General features: G+C 39.2%; 1 pseudogene; it reads left to right on the plus strand.

The window, feature by feature from the left end:
- Positions 1-246: 246 nt before the first annotated feature.
- The window catches only part of LOC136132505 (phosphatidylinositide phosphatase SAC2-like), a 45,291-nt pseudogene continuing 27,603 nt past the window's right edge, over positions 247-17,934 (plus strand).

The following is a 17,934-nucleotide window of genomic DNA, read 5'->3' on the forward strand; positions in this document are numbered from 1 at the left end:
TGCAGCTCATTTGCGGCATTAACATTTTGCTGTTATCATTTGTTTCCCTGTTTCGCATGCTCCAGGGTAATAGATGTGCTGTGCCCTCAGGGTGCCTCCCACCCGCACACTCAGAGTATGTATGCCTCCAACACTGAGCCACAGATTACATGAAGGAAGGTACAGATTACAGCTGTAACTTCATTACAAGTATCTGCTGAGGTAGGTGCAGTAACGAGGTGTGAGCAGAGAGGACAGAGTGACCTCATGATGATGTGCTCTCACCTCTTTGGCTCTGGGTCCACAGCAGCGGCTAAGGTGCAGGTAAGAGGCATCTGATTCAGTACATTTCAGCGGGGAACTTCTCGCTGTCTGGTCACACAGGATATAGAATTTTATGTTAAACTGGTAACAGTGTATTAGTCTCTCTGTATACCAGCTTATAGCACAATGACGCCAATTGAGTATGCCATTTGTGGTGGCCAGAGAGAACTAATTAGCTAAAAAGTAAAATATAAATGATGATAGTATCAGTGACAACCCCGTCTGTGTTTTGATAAAGCATTTGAACTGTGCACATCACTTGTATGAGCTGACGTCATCGGGTCTCCTGGCAATGCTGGATGACTGACTAGGCTGGCTTTGCATATGATTGTTTACATCTGTACTGAACTCCCTCTCTGTGTCAGACACTCCCCTAGGCACTCTGAGTATTAAAAATTCCTACCAAGAAGACTAAGCCTGGTAACTCTTCCGCTATGCCATGCTGCAGCAGAAGTTAAAGACCCCCAATCAACTTTGACTGTGATATCTGGGAAATGAATTGGTCACCTCCAGCTTAATGGTCTGTTCCTCTCTCCCTGCCCTGAAACAGACTCAGTAGCACCCAATATAGCCCCAGTAACGTATTGCTTAAGACTGTTGCTGATCACCCGATATGTCTGGATCATGTTCATTTCACCAGACTGTGGGCTTCTAGACAAAAACTAGCCTACAAGTCTTTTCAGCACTTTCCGTGCATGGCATAGTGTTGCATATACATCTTGTGTGCGTATTTTGATCAATGTTTTCCAAACATGGCTGTGAAACCAAATCACTAGGTGAACTGGTTAAAAGATAACAGTTTTCCAGGACACATTCCATATACTCTGAATCAGACTCAGGGATGAGAGCCTGGAATCTCTATTGCTTGTAAACATCACAAGTGATTATTGAGACACTGGGCTATGGCTAGAGAACCACTGATACCTGGATAAACATTTCCCCTCTCTCGCATTCCATCATAAAATTCCTGACCCGTGTTCTATTTGTAGCTAATAATTTATTCATCAAAGCTTTGATAAAGTGAAAATGGATCGTTATATTAGTCATAATCATAACCACCATCTTTTTACGTATGGGTACAGATTTGTATTCATTGGGTTTATCCTGTTCCCTGGTCCTGGGCCCAGATGACAAGGGCTTGGCAAACTGATCTAATTAATTTCTTACAGTCCTTTTGGACTCTGCCCCAGTTGTACAAACACAGCTTTTGCAGGCAGGAACAAACACCAGCTAGTTACACCAAAATCTTGTGCGGTGCTAGTCTGCTCAGAAATTGTGGCAGCAGCTGGCATCTTAATTAACTTGCTTCATTGCTTTGGGAACGTTCCTCACAGGAAATGTTGAGGCAGAAAAAATTGCATGGGCAGAGTCTTCTCAATACTTGGTTTTACTTGGCATCACTGGTGAGTAGTACTGGGTGAAAGCCCATGTCAGGTCCTCCGTGAAGCCTGGCCACTTGAGCCCCCAGTATCTGCCTCCCTCTGTATAATTCTGTAAAGCAGACTCTCAGTACCACCCATTATGGACCCAATAATGCATTGCTTCTTACTGTTGCTGTTTGTTCTATGTGTTTGGAACATGTTCCTTTCATTAGTTTGTGGATTTCTAGACACAAGGACTAGCCTAGAAGTCTTTTAAATTCTCTCAGTGCACAGGCAAATTATCATGATTTAAGCATGATTTCATTGCTTATATTTACTACTGCTCATTTAGTTTATTAAAAGTGAACTCTTCTTTACCAATAACTTGAAATGTCCAGAAGGCCTCATTTGAAATGTACTCTATCTTTATGTTCAATCAACAGGAATTTCTGGTTATTAAGCAAGAGTTTGGGGGTATAATTGTTAATTTTGCTACCTGATATTCAAGATTTGGGGTGTGAATATTACATATTCCATACCCCTTAGTCTATATGTAAATGTAACCCCAGTTCAAATTTCCTGCCTGAGAAATGTTGATATAATTTCTATCTGTTTGATAACGTTAAGCTCAACTAAAATATAGCTTTTTCTTTTTTTCTTTTTCTTGTTTTAAAGAGCAGTGCTGCTCACAGTGTGATCTCTGAACAAGCAGCACCTGGGAACCTGTTAGAAATGCAAATTCTCCAGCCCGACCCATACCTACTGAGTCAGATGCCCAGGTGAGTCTGCGGCACTCAAAGTGGACCATTGGCTCTAGAGAATAACTATTGTATCTTTGTCCATACTGAACACTATACTAAACATTTTGAGGTCAATTCCGTTTTTAAATTGTCATATTAGTTGATGCTAAATGGTAATTTCTTTTTGGCCTGAAAATTGAATTCATCATCTAATTCCTGAGAATGGATTGGACCACCAACCTGCCAAGGGCCAATATGTCTGAACGTAGAGCCTTCATTCATAAATCATTTAAATCATGAAACAGGAAACTCAACCGGAAGTAAAATTGTTCTCTCTCACAAAATGCATAGGATGGATTTTAAAAGATAATTCCAGCTGGATAATGTACCCACTGAAAAAAAGTTCAACTTACCAATATTCACACATACTTTCTCAAGAGTTCCAGAGATTTTCAGAGCTTTGCAGTGATTCACTCATTCACTCTAAATTCACACCTTTTTTCATTTGTTCTTCTCAGAGATGTATCAACTCAATGAAAAGGTAAAATGAGGTAAGCTCAAAATTGTCAGAAAGATGAGTTTATCTGGGAATAGCAATGGAATTACAATTCAGGACATGCCAACTGTAGCAAGCTACAGGCAGGTCCGTTGAGGGTTTGGAATAGGCTGTATTTATGGGCAGGGCAGGTAGAGAGTAGAGAGTTTAGTCTGTTAACATCAAAACAAATAGAGACCAGCTTTGAAAATTCCCTGAGCAGACAAAAACAGTCTGCTACATACAAAGTTCAATTCAGCTTATTTTCTGGGACCAACCCAACCTGGGTCATTCCTTGTGCATGCCTCTGGAAACCATAAGTGAAATTTCCCAAGGTTGAAATGAGGCAACCCTTGACTAGCTTCCTATTGTCTAAGAAAATTCCAATATTATCAGTTTTCTGTAAGTCAGTCTCTCAGTCCTTGAGTTTTGTTCTCCTGAGGGCACGTGCATGAAATTTTCTATTCATATCCTCTGGTTCTATTTTAGACTAAAATTCTTTCACAGATGCAATGTGAGGCATAACGATAGCATGAATGAGCTCCTAACAAACATTCTAGAAATTGCACATCCAAAGGAGTGTCCGCACCTTCACCCTTTCAAATGGCTGCTTTGGAAGTCTGTTCCTACGTCCCCAGTGTTAAAATTGCAGCTGTCTGAGACCTAGTTTAGAAGAGGCCCTTCACCACCCCAAACACATTAGTTTAAATGTGTTTAAACTTATGGACCAGTGGACCAGTTCTTATATTTGAGGGGCAACTTACTTTTTTAAAAAATGACCATTTGATTATAATAATCCAAGCACGTTGAATAAGGTTAATGATGAAAGCCAGGTGACAGCACTCCAGCATTAGAGATTTTCTTGTTCTAAATGTGACTGGTTCTGTCTTATATTTTGAAATCTGGATCTGAAGGTCATTCTGACGTCAGTTGGGCCAGGCCTAACTGTTAATGGTGACCCTTGGGTTTCTAAGTTTGGGTACGCTGGTGAAAATACACATGTATTTATTCTTTTAACAAGTCTTTGCTGAGCTTCTACACTGAACTTGATGCTGAGCTACAAGAGCAATCAGGATAGACACGGTACCTCTCCTGATAGAGCTTCTGTTATTTTAAGTAACACCTGTATCATTCTAATCTTCAGGTAGCCTGAGACTGCTGACATATTTTAGTGATTAATGGTGAAACTGTAATTGTGCAATTGTTGTCATCCCTCTTTAAGTTTCAAAAAAATGGTTATACCGCAGCCCCTTTTGCATCCAGTCATTACATACAGGTAGATTCAAGCAAATTGTCATTCTCAGCCTAGACGTCAAAGTAGTGAACAAGGATAGCAAGGTCCTTGCACACCCAGGTATCGTGCTAAACAATATTATGCTTAGCTTCCTAAATTGAAGCATAATCAAAAGGGATAAATATAAACAACACCAATATTATCTAAATGCATTGGATATTTTAATTAATTTAATCCTCACGATAACCCAAGGAGATGTGTGCTATTATGATTCTATTTTACAGATGGGGAAAGTGAGACATAGAGAGATGGGGAAGCTTGAGCTGAGGTCACATAACTAGACGGGGCAGAGCCAGGCTTCAAAACCAAGAAGTCTGACTCCAAAGTCAGTGCTCCTACCGATTACTCTCTATTTCCTTAATGAAATGACAATTAATGTAGTATGAACATAAATAAAACATTCATAACTAAAAGAGCTTGTATTACTGTATGTGCAATTAAACTAGGAAAAATCCCTCCTCACTCAGGGGACTGGCATCAGCGCTTGACCTTCTATGGGCCAAGGAGACCTAGGTCTGTCTACACCTTTGATTTTATTACCCCCTTCCCACTGATGGGTTCTCTTCAACGGCTTTAAAATGTAACTCCCATGTTCCTGAATCCTTGTTTTCCTGGTAAATTAGCTGTCACACCTTGGAGCCCACTGTCTCTGTTTGAATTTGTTTTCTTGTTTGGGATCTTTAAAGCAAGTCTTCTGCTTACTCTACTTTCCACTTGATACTACCCACCTCATACACTATCCGGGACTGTGCCCTTTTCTTTCATTCCACTACTTTTTCCATTTGAATTCAGTGTATCAGGAGCTATATTTTCACCTCTCAGATAATCTCAACCTTCTGAAAGAAGAGGCTTGCTCACTGGGAGTCGTATTAGTAAGATCAGCCTCCTAAGAAACAAATTCTCAATGTCTATTGTCTCTGAATCCGGGAAACAGGAAAAGCGGGTTTCTTCACAAATGATCTCAAATTCCTAATCAAGAGCAAACAGAGATAGCACAATAACCTCAACCTTTTCTAGCCTATTAATATTCATGAATTCAATCCAATGCAATATTTTATCATATTATATGTGCAATTGTACAATATCACCATGGGAACTATCTTGCAGAGATCTTCATGGCTCGCTCCTTTATTTTCATCAGCTCTCTGTTCAGATGTTACTTATTCAGAGAAGACTTCCTTGTATAAAAATAAGGCACACCCCTCTCGAGTGACTGTCTAGACTCCCTCATCCTGTTTCTTTTTTTTTTTCATAGAATCTCTCACCGTTTGAATGTTTTTGTTTATTTATCACATGTCTTCAGCTCCTTGCAGACAGGGAATTTGTCCGTTTCATTTAGTTCTCCAGTGTCTAGAAAAATGCTTGGAACAATCGTTGGTCAACAGACATTTATTTTAAAATAAAGAAGATACTGCTCTAATTGTCAAGAAGGTTAAAAATCTCAACAAAATTAAGCTTTAAAACATATTTGCTGAGTGTTTATGTTCCTAACATTCATTTGCTGAGCATTTAAGAGGTAGAAATATGAAAAATTTATTTATACCTTAAGTCAATTTATACTAATTTATTTATCAATTAAACCACTTGAGTAATATATAAGTATTACAGGTGTTCCGAAATGGGATTAACATTGGTCAAGAATCCTTTCTTGTACTTTCTATGTAGCTAGTGAGATGCCCTCTCTTATTCAGAACCATTGGATTAAAAAAAAGAGGCGACTATACTTCTAAGGTCTGTATTCTATGAAATGTGATTCCAAACTTTGTGCTGAATTTCCTGCCCTCCAGTAAAGATAGCTTTAGAGAACATGTACTCTAACATTTAAAAAGTTCTTGAGCCAAAGGGCACTCACTCTTTAAAGCAACTCTGTGATGGGAGTAGCAACTCCTACATAGGGAACATGACACAGTAACAGACGCTGATGTTAAAGGTGAGAGACCTCAGATCTTATTCCAACTCTTTAGATGCTCAGACATACCAAATCCACAGCTCTTTAATAGCCTGTACCTGTGTGTGTGTGTGTGTGTGTGTGTGTGTGTCTCTGTCTGTCTGCTTCTCCCTCTCTCTTCCTCTCCCCTTTCTCATACACATACACACGATGATTATTAAAATAATTTGAGTTATATACTCAATAGCATGTGACTTATCCAGCCTATTAAAGAGTGGCTAAATTAGGCCCTCTGCAAGAGACAGAGACAATGCAATTTTGGATTAGAATTCTACATGCTGAAAATATATCATCTATTCCTTGTTTTGGTCTACCATCACTCTCTTTCAAGAACAAATTCAAGCTCCACAATTCAGTACTTTGCTGTACTCAGAATTCAGCGCCAAAGTATATAACATTGGCTTCTTCTTGAATTGTTTCTTTGTTAAATCAGAATACCTGTACAACAATTATGTGGATAAAGGGGGATTAATATAGCATCATTGACCTTAGAGTAGATGGTGGACCACAGAAATCACTAGCTCAGCATCCTCATTTTACAGAGAAGTTGAGGAACAAAGAGGTCCAGTGACTTGCTCACAGATCACTAAGCTAGAAAATGACAGACAGGATCATGACCTAAGTCATTAGCTATCTAAGGATGAGGTTTTGGTTTTAACCACAAAAGAATACTCAATCAAATGTGCTTAGGAATAATTTGACAAAGTAATTTCATATAAATTCACAGCATAATCATAACTCAGTTTGTTATAAACTAGATACTGTAGTTAAGCCTTAGAAAATGATTCGAAAGTCAGGAAGAACATTATTCCCACCATAACAAATAGAAAAAACCATTTAATCTGTAAAGTTACAAAAATTTTTTGAGTACGTCAGGGAGCTTGAGTTGTAGCGCAGGCAGTTAGCCAAAATATTATAAAGTCAAGCACTGGTTTATCTGTGGCAGAGCATAAGAGGAAGATGGGGCCACCATACAAGTGGACACAAAGAATTTGGCTCAAATTTTTAATGAATTGCTAGATGCTGAATGTGAAAAAGCATGAAGGTATAGAAACCCTGGTTGCAGGGAGCCACAAACACAACATGAACTGTCCGTCTCAGGCTTTTCTTCCCAGGCCTCCATGAAGGCTCATGCAAAAGACTGAAGGCAATGTGGGAAAATCTTAGCCTCACTGTGAGCCTCAAGGAGGGGAAAGTCAGAAAAGCCCTGCTTGCATACTTTTCCCTTCAGAAAAAAGCGCTTTAAGCTGCTGGGGAAAGGCACCAAAGACTATGGCCCCAGGGCACAGTTGAAGATCCCTTGCAGCTGCCTGTGAAGAACAGAATGTATTGGAGACAAGTGAGAAACCATCCTGGGTTCAGATCATGGGTGGCCTACTTCTTGGGGAGAGGCAGGATCACTGAGACAAACATATTCCTAAGACTCGCACACTGGGCCTGATTGAGTCTGAGGCTGCACCAAGATTACCAGGAGGATTCCTTGCCCTAACTACCAGGCTATCAAGTACAAAGTAACAACCAACAGCACTCTGCTGGCAGAGGAAGGTCAGGAGCATAGACAGAGAGATTTTTTTGAGGAAGAAAGTGTATAGGGGAGGCCAAATTTGATGATCAGGAGGAACGCTGAGGAAAAACCTCCAGCAAACCAAACTCTATCCTAAGTAAAAAGTATTAAGAAACTTGAAGTCAATCTGCATGGAGGGTAAGAATAACAACAACAAAATCCAAATCCAGCTCAATTACTGACTAAATTGAGTCAACATCCTACCATAGTAGCGTAGCAGAAAAAGAGATGTGCCCAATAGAGGACATATATATTCTTACCTCCATCTCTATTCTTACACACAATATCTAACATTTGCTCAAAAAAAACAAGACATACAAAAAGCAAGTGCAAACAGCCCACTATCAAAAGGAAATAAAATAAAAAGAATCAGAATCACAAATGATCGTATGTTGAACTATTAAACATGGAATTAAAAAACAATTATTACCATAGTTAAATATAATTAATACGTTAGGGGGAAAAGTGGATATCGTGCATGAGGAAATGGGAAACTTTAACGGAAACAGAAACTATAATAAAGAGCACAATGAGGAAGATGGCGGAAGAGTAAGACGCGGAGATCACCTTCCTCCCCACAGATACACCAGAAATACATCTACACGTGGAACAACTCCTACAGAACACCTACTGAATGCTGGCAGAAGACCTCAGACCTCCCAAAAGGCAAGAACCCCCCCCCCCCCCGCCACGTACCTGGGTAGGACAAAAGAAAAAAGAATAAACAGAGACAAAAGAATAAGGACGGGTCCTGCACCAGCGGGAGGGAGCCGTGAAGGAGGACATGTTTCCACACACTAGGAAGCCCCTTCGCGGGCAGAAACTGTGGGTGGCAGAGGGGGGAAGCTTCGAAGCCATGGAGGAGAGCGCAGCAACAGGGGTGCGGAGGGCAAAGCGGAGAGATTCCCGCACAGAGGATTGGCGCCGACAGGTACTCACCATCCCGAGAGGCTCATCTGCTCGCCCGCCAGGGTGGCGGGGCTGGGAGCTGAGGCTTGGCTTCCGTCAGACCGCAGGGAGAGGACTGGGGTTGGCGGCATGAACACGGCCTGAAGGGGTTAGTGCGCCACAGCTAGCCGGGAGGGAGTCTGGGGAAAAGTCTGGAGCTGCCGAAGAGGCAGGAGACTTTTTCTTCCCTCTTTGTTTCCTGGTGCGCGAGGAGAGGGGATTAAGCGCGCTGCTTAAAGGAGCTCCAGAGACGGGCGCGAGCCGCGGCTAAAAGCGCGGACCCCAGAGATGGGCATGAGATGCTAAGTCCGCTGCTGCCGCCACCAAGGAGCCTGTGTGCGAGCACAGATCACTATCCACACCTCCCTTCCAGGGAGCCTGTGCAGCCCGCCACTGCCAGGGTCCCAGGATCCAGGGACAACTTCCCCGGTAGAACGCACAGCGCGCCTCAGGCTGGTGCGATGTCACGCCGGCCAATGCCGCCACAGGCCCGCCCCGCACTACGTGCCCCTCCCTTCCCACGGCCTGAGTGAGCCAGAGTCCCTGAAGCAGCTGCGCCTTTAACCCCCTCCTGTCTGATTGAAGAACAGACGCCTCCAGCGACCTACACGCAGAGGCGGGGCCAAATCCAAAGCTGAGGCCCTGGGAGCTGTGAGAACAAAGAAGAGAAAGGGAAATCTCTCCCAGCAGCCTCAGGAGCAGCGGCTTAAAGCTCCACAATCAACTTGATGTGCCTGCATCTGTGGAATACCTGAATAGACAACGAATCATCCCACATTGAGGAGCCGTGTGGATGAAAGGCTCTTGGTGCTGCAGCCAGGAGTCAGTGCTGTGCCTCTGAGGTGGGGGAGCCAACTTCAGAACACTGGTCCACAAGACACCTCCCAGCTCCACGTAATATCAAACAGCGAAAATATCCCAGATATCTCCATCTCAACACCAGCAGCCAGCTTCACTCAACGACCAGCAAGCTACAGTGCTGGACACCCTATGCCAAACAACTAGCAAGACAGGAACACAACCCCACCTAATTAGCAGAGAGGCTGCCTAAAATCATAATAAGTCCACAGACACCCCAAAACACACCAACAGACGTGGACTTGCCCACCAGAAAGACAAGATCCAGCCTCATCCACCAGAACACAGGCACTAGTCCCCTCCACCAGGAAGCCTACACAACCCACTGAACCAACCTTAGCTACCGGGGACAGACACCAAAAACAACAGTAACTACGAACCTGCAGCCTGCCAAAAGGAGACCCCAAGCACAGTAAGATAAGCAAAATGAGAAGACAGAAAAACACACAGCAGTTGAAAGAGCAAGATAAAAACCCACCAGACCTAACAAATGAAGAGGAAATAGGCGTTGTACCTGAAAAAGAATTCAGAGTAATGATAGTAAAGATGATCCAAAATCTTGGAAATAGAATAGACAAAATGCAAGAAACATTTAACAAGGACCTAGAAGAACTAAAGATGAAACAAGCAAAGATGAACAACACAATAAATGAAATTAAAAATACTCTAGATGGGATCAATAGCAGAATAACTGAGGCAGAAGAACAGATAAGTGACCTGGAAGATAAAACAGTAGAAATAAATACTGCAGAGCAGAATAAATAAAAAAGAATGAAAAGAACTGAGGACAGTCTCAGAGACCGCTGGGACAACATTAAACACACCAATATTCGAATTATAGGGGTTCCAGAAGAAGAAGAGAAAAAGAAAGGGACTGAGAAAATATTTGAAGAGATTATAGTTGAAAACTTCCCTAATATGGGAAAGGAAATAGTTAATCAAGTCCAGGAAGCAAAGAGAGTCCCATACAATAAATCCAAGGAGAAATATGCCAAGACACATATTAATCAAACTGTCAAAAATTAAATACAAAGAAAATATATTAAAACCAGCAAGGGAAAAACAACACACAAGGGAATCCCCATAAGGTTAACAGCTGATCTTTCAGTAGAAACTCTGCAACCCAGAAAGGACTGGCAGGACATATTTAAAGTGATGAAGGAGAAAAACCTGCAACCAAGATTACTCTACCCAGCAAGGATCTCATTCAGATTTGATGGAGAAATTAAAACCTTTAGAGACAAGCAAAAGCTGAGAGAGTTCAGCACCACCAAACCAGCTTTACAACAAATACTAAAGGAACCTCTCTAGGCAAGAAACACAAGAGGAGGAAAAGACCTACAATAACGAACCCAAAACAATTAAGAAAATGGGAATAAGAATATACATATTGATAATTACCTTAAATGTAAATGGACTAAATGCTCCCACCAAAAGACACAGATTGGCTGAATGGATACAAAAACAAGATCCATATATATGCTGTCTACAAAGGACCCGCTTCAGACCTAGAGACACACAGAGACTGAAAGTAAGGGGATGGAAAAAGATATTCCATGCAAATGGAAACCAAAAGAAAGCTGCAGTAGCAATTCTCATATCAGACAAAATAGACTTTAAAATAAAGACTATTAGAAGAGACAAAGAAGGACACTACATAATGATCAAGGGATCAATCCAAGAAGAAGATATAACAATTGTAAATATTTATGCACCCAACATAGGAGCACCTCAATACATAAGGCAAATACTAACAGCCATAAAAGGGGAAATCAACAGTAACACGTTTATAGTAGGGGACTTTAACACCCCACTTTCACCAACGGACAGATCATCCAAAATGAAAATAAATAAGGAAACATAAGCTTTAAATGATACATTGAACAAGATGGGCTTAATTGATATTTATAGGACATTCCATTCATAAACAACAGAATACACATTTTTCTCAAGTGCTCATGGAACATTCTTCAGGATAGATCATATCTTGGGTCACAAATCAAGCCTTGGTAAATTTAAGAAAACTGAAATTGTATCAAGTATCTTTTCCGACCACAATGCTATGAGACTAGATATCAATTACAGGAAAAGATCTGTAAAAAATACAAACACATGGAGGCTAAACAATACACTACTTAATAACGAAGTGATCACTGAAGAAATAAAAGAGGAAATAGAAAAATGCCTGGAAACAAATGACAATGGAGACACGATGACCCAAAACCTATGGGATGCAGCAAAAGCACTTCTAAGAGGGAAGTTTATAGCAATACAATCCTACCTTAAGAAACAGGAAACATCTCGAATAAACAACCTAGCCTTGCACCTAAAGCAATTAGAGAAAGAAGAACAAAAAAACCCGAAAGTTAGCAGAAGGAAAGAAATCATAAAAATCAGATCAGAAATAAATGAAAAAGAAATGAAGGAAACAATAGCAAAGATCAATAAAACTAAAAGCCGGTTCTTTGAGAAGATAAACAAAATTGATAAACCATTAGCCAGACTCATCAAGAAAAAAAGGGAGAAGACTCAAATCAATAGTATTAGAAATGAAAAAGAAGTAACAACTGACACTGCAGAAATACAAAAGATCATGAGAGATTACTACAAGCAACTCTATGCCAATAAAATGGACAACCTGGAAGAAATGGACAAAATCTTAGAAATGCACAACCTGCCAAGACTGAATCAGGAAGAAATGGAAAATATGAACAGACCAATCACAAGCACTGAAATTGAAACTGTGATTTAAAATCTTCCAACAAACAAAAGCCCAGGACCAGATGGCTTCACAGGCAAATTCTATCAAACATTTAGAGAAGAGCTAACACCTATCCTTCTCAAACTCTTCCAAAATATAGCAGAGAGAGGAGCACTCCCAAACTCATTCTACGAGGCCACCATCACCTTGATACCAAAACCAGACAAGGATGTCACAAAGAAAGAAAACTACAGGCCAATATCACTGATGAACATAGATGCAAAAATCCTCAACAAAATACTGGCAAACAGCACATTAAACGGATCATACACCATGATCAATTGGGGTTTATTCCAGGAATGCAAGGATTCTTCAATATACGCAAATCAATCAACGTGATACACCATATTAACAAATTGAAGGAGAAAAACCACATGTTCATCTCAATAGATGCAGAGAAAGCTCTCGACAAAATTCAACACCCATTTACGATAAAAAGCCCTGCAGAAAGTAGGCATAGAGGGAACTTTCCTCAACATAATAAAGGCCATATATGACAAACCCACAGCCAACATTGTCCTGAATGATGAAAAACTGAAAGCATTTCCACTAAGATCAGGAATAAGACAAGGTTGCACACTCTCACCACTCTTATTCAACACAGTTTTGGAAGTTTTAGCCACAGCAGTCAGAGAAGAAAAGGAAATAAAAGGAATCCAAATTGGAAAAGAAGAAGTAAAGCTGTCACTGTTTGCAGATGACATGATACTATACATAGAGAATCCTAAAGATGCTACCAGAAAATTACTAGAGCTAATCAATGAATTTGGTAAAGTAGCAGGATATAAAAATAATGCATAGAAATCTCTGGCATTCCTATACACTAATGATGAAAAATCTGAAAGTGAAATCAAGAAAACACTCCCATTTACCATTGCAACAAAAAGAATAAAATATCTAGGAATAAACCTACCTAAGGAGACAAAAGACCTGTATGCAGAAAATTATAAGACACTGATGAAAGAAATTAAAGAGGATACAAATAGATGGAGAGATATACCATGTTCTTGGATGGGAAGAATCAGCATTGTGAAAATGACTCTACTACCCAAAGCAATCTACAGATTCAATGCAATCCCTATCAAACTACCACTGGCATTTTTCACAGAACTAGAAGAAAAAATTTCATAATTTGTACAGAAATGCAAAAGACCCCGAATAGCCAAAGCAATCTTGAGAACGAAAAATGGAGCTGGAGGAATCAGGCTCCCTGACTTCAGACTATACTACAAAGCTACAGTAATCAAGACAGTATGGTACTGGCACAAAAACAGAAAGATAGACCAGTGGAACAGGATAGAAAGCCCAGAGATAAACCCACGCACATATGGTCATCTTGTCTTTGATAAAGGAGGCAGGGATGTACAGTGGAGAAAGGACAGCCTCTTCAATAAGTGGTGCTGGGAAAACTGGACAGGTACATGTAAAAGTATGAGATTAGATCACTCCCTAACACCATACACAAAAATAAGCTCAAAATAGATTAAAGACCTAAATGTAAGGCCAGAAACTATCAAACTCTTAGAGGAAAACATAGGCAGAACACTCTATACATAAATCACAGCAAGATCCTTTTTGACCCACTTCCTAGAGAAATGGAAATAAAAAGAAAAACAAACAAATGGGACGTAATGAAACTTCAAAGCTTTTGCACAGCAAAGGAAACCATAAACAAGACCAAAAGACAACCCTCAGAATGGGAGAAAATATTTGCAAATGAAGCAACTGACCAAGTATTAATCTCCAAAATTTATAAGCAGTTCATTCAGCTCAATAAGAAAAAAACAAACAACGCAATCCAAAAATGTGCAGAAGACCTAAATAGACATTTCTCCAAAGAAAATATACAGACTGCCAAGAAACACATGAAAGAATGCTCATCATCATTAATCATTAGAGAAATGCAAATCAAAACTACAATGAGATATCATCTCACACCAGTCAGAATGGCCATCATCAAAAAATCTAGAAACAATAAATGCTGGAGAGGGTGTGGAGAAAAGGAAACACTCTTGCACTGCTGGTGGGAATGTGAATTGGTAAAGCCACTATGGAGAAAAGTATGGAGGTTCCTTAAAAAACTACAAATAGAACTACCATATGACCCAGCAATCCCACTACTGGGCATATACCCTGAGAAAACCATAATTCAAAAAGATCATGTACCAAAATGTTCATTGCAGCTCTATTTACAATAGCCCAGAGATGGAAACAACCTAAGTGTCCATCATCGGATGAATGGATAAAGAAGATGTGGCACATATATACAATGGAATATTACTCAGCCTTAAAAAGAAACTAAATTGAGCTATTTGTAATGAGGTGGATAGACCTAGAGTCTGTCATACAGAGTGAAGTAAGTCAGAAAGAGAAAGACAAATACTGTATGCTAACACATATATATGGAATTTAAGAAGAAAAATTGTCATGAAGAACCTAGGGGTAAGACAGGAATAAAGATACAGACCTATTAGAGAATGGACTTGAGGATATGGGGAGCGGGAAGGGTAAGCTCTGATAAAGCGAGAGAGAGGCATGGACATATATACACTACCAAGTGTAAGGTAGATAGCTAGTGGGAAGCAGCCACATAGCACAGGGAGATCAGCTCGGTGCTTTGTGACAGTCTGGAGGGGTGGGATAGTGAGGGTGAGAAGGAGGGAGACGCAAGAGGGAAGAGATATGGGAACATATGTATATGTATAACTGATTCACTTTGTTATGAAGCAGAAACTAACACACCATTGTATTGCAATTATACTCCAATAAAGATGTAAAAGAAAGAAGCAAGAAAAGAGTAAAATGAGAATGCTAGGCATAAAAAAACATGGTAATAAATATTAAGAAGATTGCCACAGGCTCATCAGTGAACTCAAAACCAAGGAGAGAATCAGTGAACTTGACGATAGGTGAATAGAAACTGCAAACTCTAAAAGAGCAAACAGAGTAGGGGAAAAATCCAGAACACAGTATCTAAGTGCTGAGGGGCAATACCAAACACAAGTGTAATTCCAAGAGAAGAGAAAGAAAATGAAGAAATACTTGAAGGAATCATAGCTAAACATTTTCTAGAATCTCAGAGAACCACAAATGAGATAAATATCAAACAGGAAAAAGCTTAAAATGCTTCCTATTCCAAGTACTAAAAATCAAAGGTAACATTTTTGGAGGCAGCCAGAATTTCAAGCATGAAAGAAATATAAAAATTATAGCAGACTTGTCAAAAATTACACACTTTACAAGACAATGGCATAACTTCTTTATGGTGAGGAAAGAATTTCAAACTCAGTGAAAATATCTTTAAAAAATGAATAAACTCATTTTAGACAGAAATTTTTTTAAAGAGTTTATTACCTGGAGATCTGCATTACAGAGACAGGGATCTGTTAAAAAATAATAAAATTATTGTAAATATCTCAAAAGCAGGTAAATATAAAGGACCCATTTTTCTCATTTTTAATCATTCTAAAGATAATTATGGCAAAAAATAATAGCAATGTATTTTGGGTATATGGAGTATATAAAAATGAAATGTATGATAAAAAAAGCAAAAATTAAGAAAGTGAGCAATTGGAAGTAAAATAACTTATAATATTATTTGAAGATAGGCTGTAAATAATAAAAACATATGTGGTATAGTTCCTTAGGAAACTAAAAATATAATTACCATATGAACCAGCAATCCCACTACTGGAAATATACCCAGAGAAAACCATAATTCAAAAAGACATAGGCACCCCAGTGTTCACTGCAGCACTATTTACAATAGCCAGGTCATGGAAGCAACCTAAATGCCCATTGACGAATGGGTAAAGAAGATGTGGTACATATATACAATGGAATATTACTCAGCCATAAAAAGGAACGAAATTGGGTCATTTGTAGAGACATGGATAGATCTAGAGACTGTCATACAGAGTGAAGTAAGTCAGAAAGAGAAAAACAAATAACATATATTAACACATATATGTGGAACCTAGAAAAATGGTACAGATGAACCAGTTTGCAGGGCATAAATAGAGACTCTGATGTAGAGAACAAATGTATGGACACCAACGGGGAAAAGTGGCGGGGGGCGGGGCATGGTGGTGGGATGAGTTGGGAGATTGGGATTAACATATATACACTAATATGTATAAAATGGATAACTAATAAGAACCTGCTCTATAAAAAATAAATTAAATTAAATTAAAAAAACATATGCAGTATACTCCAGGAAAATCACTAAAAGTTTTCCAACAGGTTTAATTAATGGGATAGTATCAAAGATAAGAGAATTATAAAAAATAATCAGTTAATCCATAAGCAGGCAGAAAAAGAGAAAAAGGAACAGCAAAGTCAGGTGGAACAAATAGAAAACAAACTGCAAGATGATCTATCATCTATATCAATAAATGCTGAAATATAGTTAAAAGACAGATTTTTTTCAGAATGAATAAAAATGCTGGCCCCAACTATAGACTGTCTACAAATAACATAAAGATATAAGATATAAATACATGTATAGTTTGTTAATAAAAACATAGAAATACATACACATATGTATACACATACATCAGAGTGTACACCATATTAACTCTATGTGAAACACATACAACAAGTAAATTCTATTGTCTGTATTAATTTCAAAGTGGATTTGTGAAACATACCTATGCTTGGAAGCCCAGAACAAATGTAACTTCTGTGACTCCTTCCCTATACTCACTAATTAGATTTTCTCTCTCCCTTGTCTGTCCTCTCACAATACCCAATTTGAAACTTTGTCATAGCTCTCACGACCGCTTTGTGGGAGGATGAGGGTCCAGAACTAAGTCTAGCCAATGAATTGTGAGCTGAAATAAGGCATGTGCCCCTTCTGGCTCTGAGCACTCAATTGTTAAGGCAAGTGAAAAGCCCTTTCCTTTCCCCTGGCACAGAAATAACCAATATTCAAGATGATCACAGCTCCATCCACCTGGATTTCAGAAAGCAATGTGGGGAAGAAACCAGTGACCCAAAATGGGTAAGTGGCATGAAAAAGAAATGTTTTGTTGTTTAAACCAAAAATCAGCAAACTATAACCCATGGGCCAAGTCAGGTCAGTTGCATGCTTTTGTAAATAAAATTTTGTTGGAACACGGCCATGTCCATTTATATGTTGTGTATGAGTGCTTTCGTGCTACATGGGCAGAGTTGAATAGTTCTGATGGGATTGTATGGCCTGCGAAACAGGCAATATTTACTAGCTTTACAGCAGAGCAAGGATTAGGGTGAGGCACGTAGGGTGCAAAATTTAAGGAGGCGCTCACTATCAGGGTCATGCAAGTACTAACTCTGCTCTTGTACTTGGTAAATGGAATTGTCAATTTCAAAGCAATATTTAGATTCAGAAATGAATAATGAATTGTACATACCATGTTTAAATTTTGTACACATAAGAACAAATCATATGGCAAAAATATTATATTTTAATTTCAATACACAATTCACTATGACTTATACCAGGATTTTCACTATGAATTAAAGCAATATCTAAGCCCACAGAGTAATGTAAAAATCAGTATTACGCTTCATGCACATTATATCTAAACTACCTTAAAACAACTTTAAATTAGAAATTATCCAAAACTGTAAAGTGTTCCT

Source organism: Phocoena phocoena, chromosome 13, assembly GCF_963924675.1.
Source record: "Phocoena phocoena chromosome 13, mPhoPho1.1, whole genome shotgun sequence".
NCBI classification, from domain to species: domain Eukaryota; kingdom Metazoa; phylum Chordata; class Mammalia; order Artiodactyla; family Phocoenidae; genus Phocoena; species Phocoena phocoena.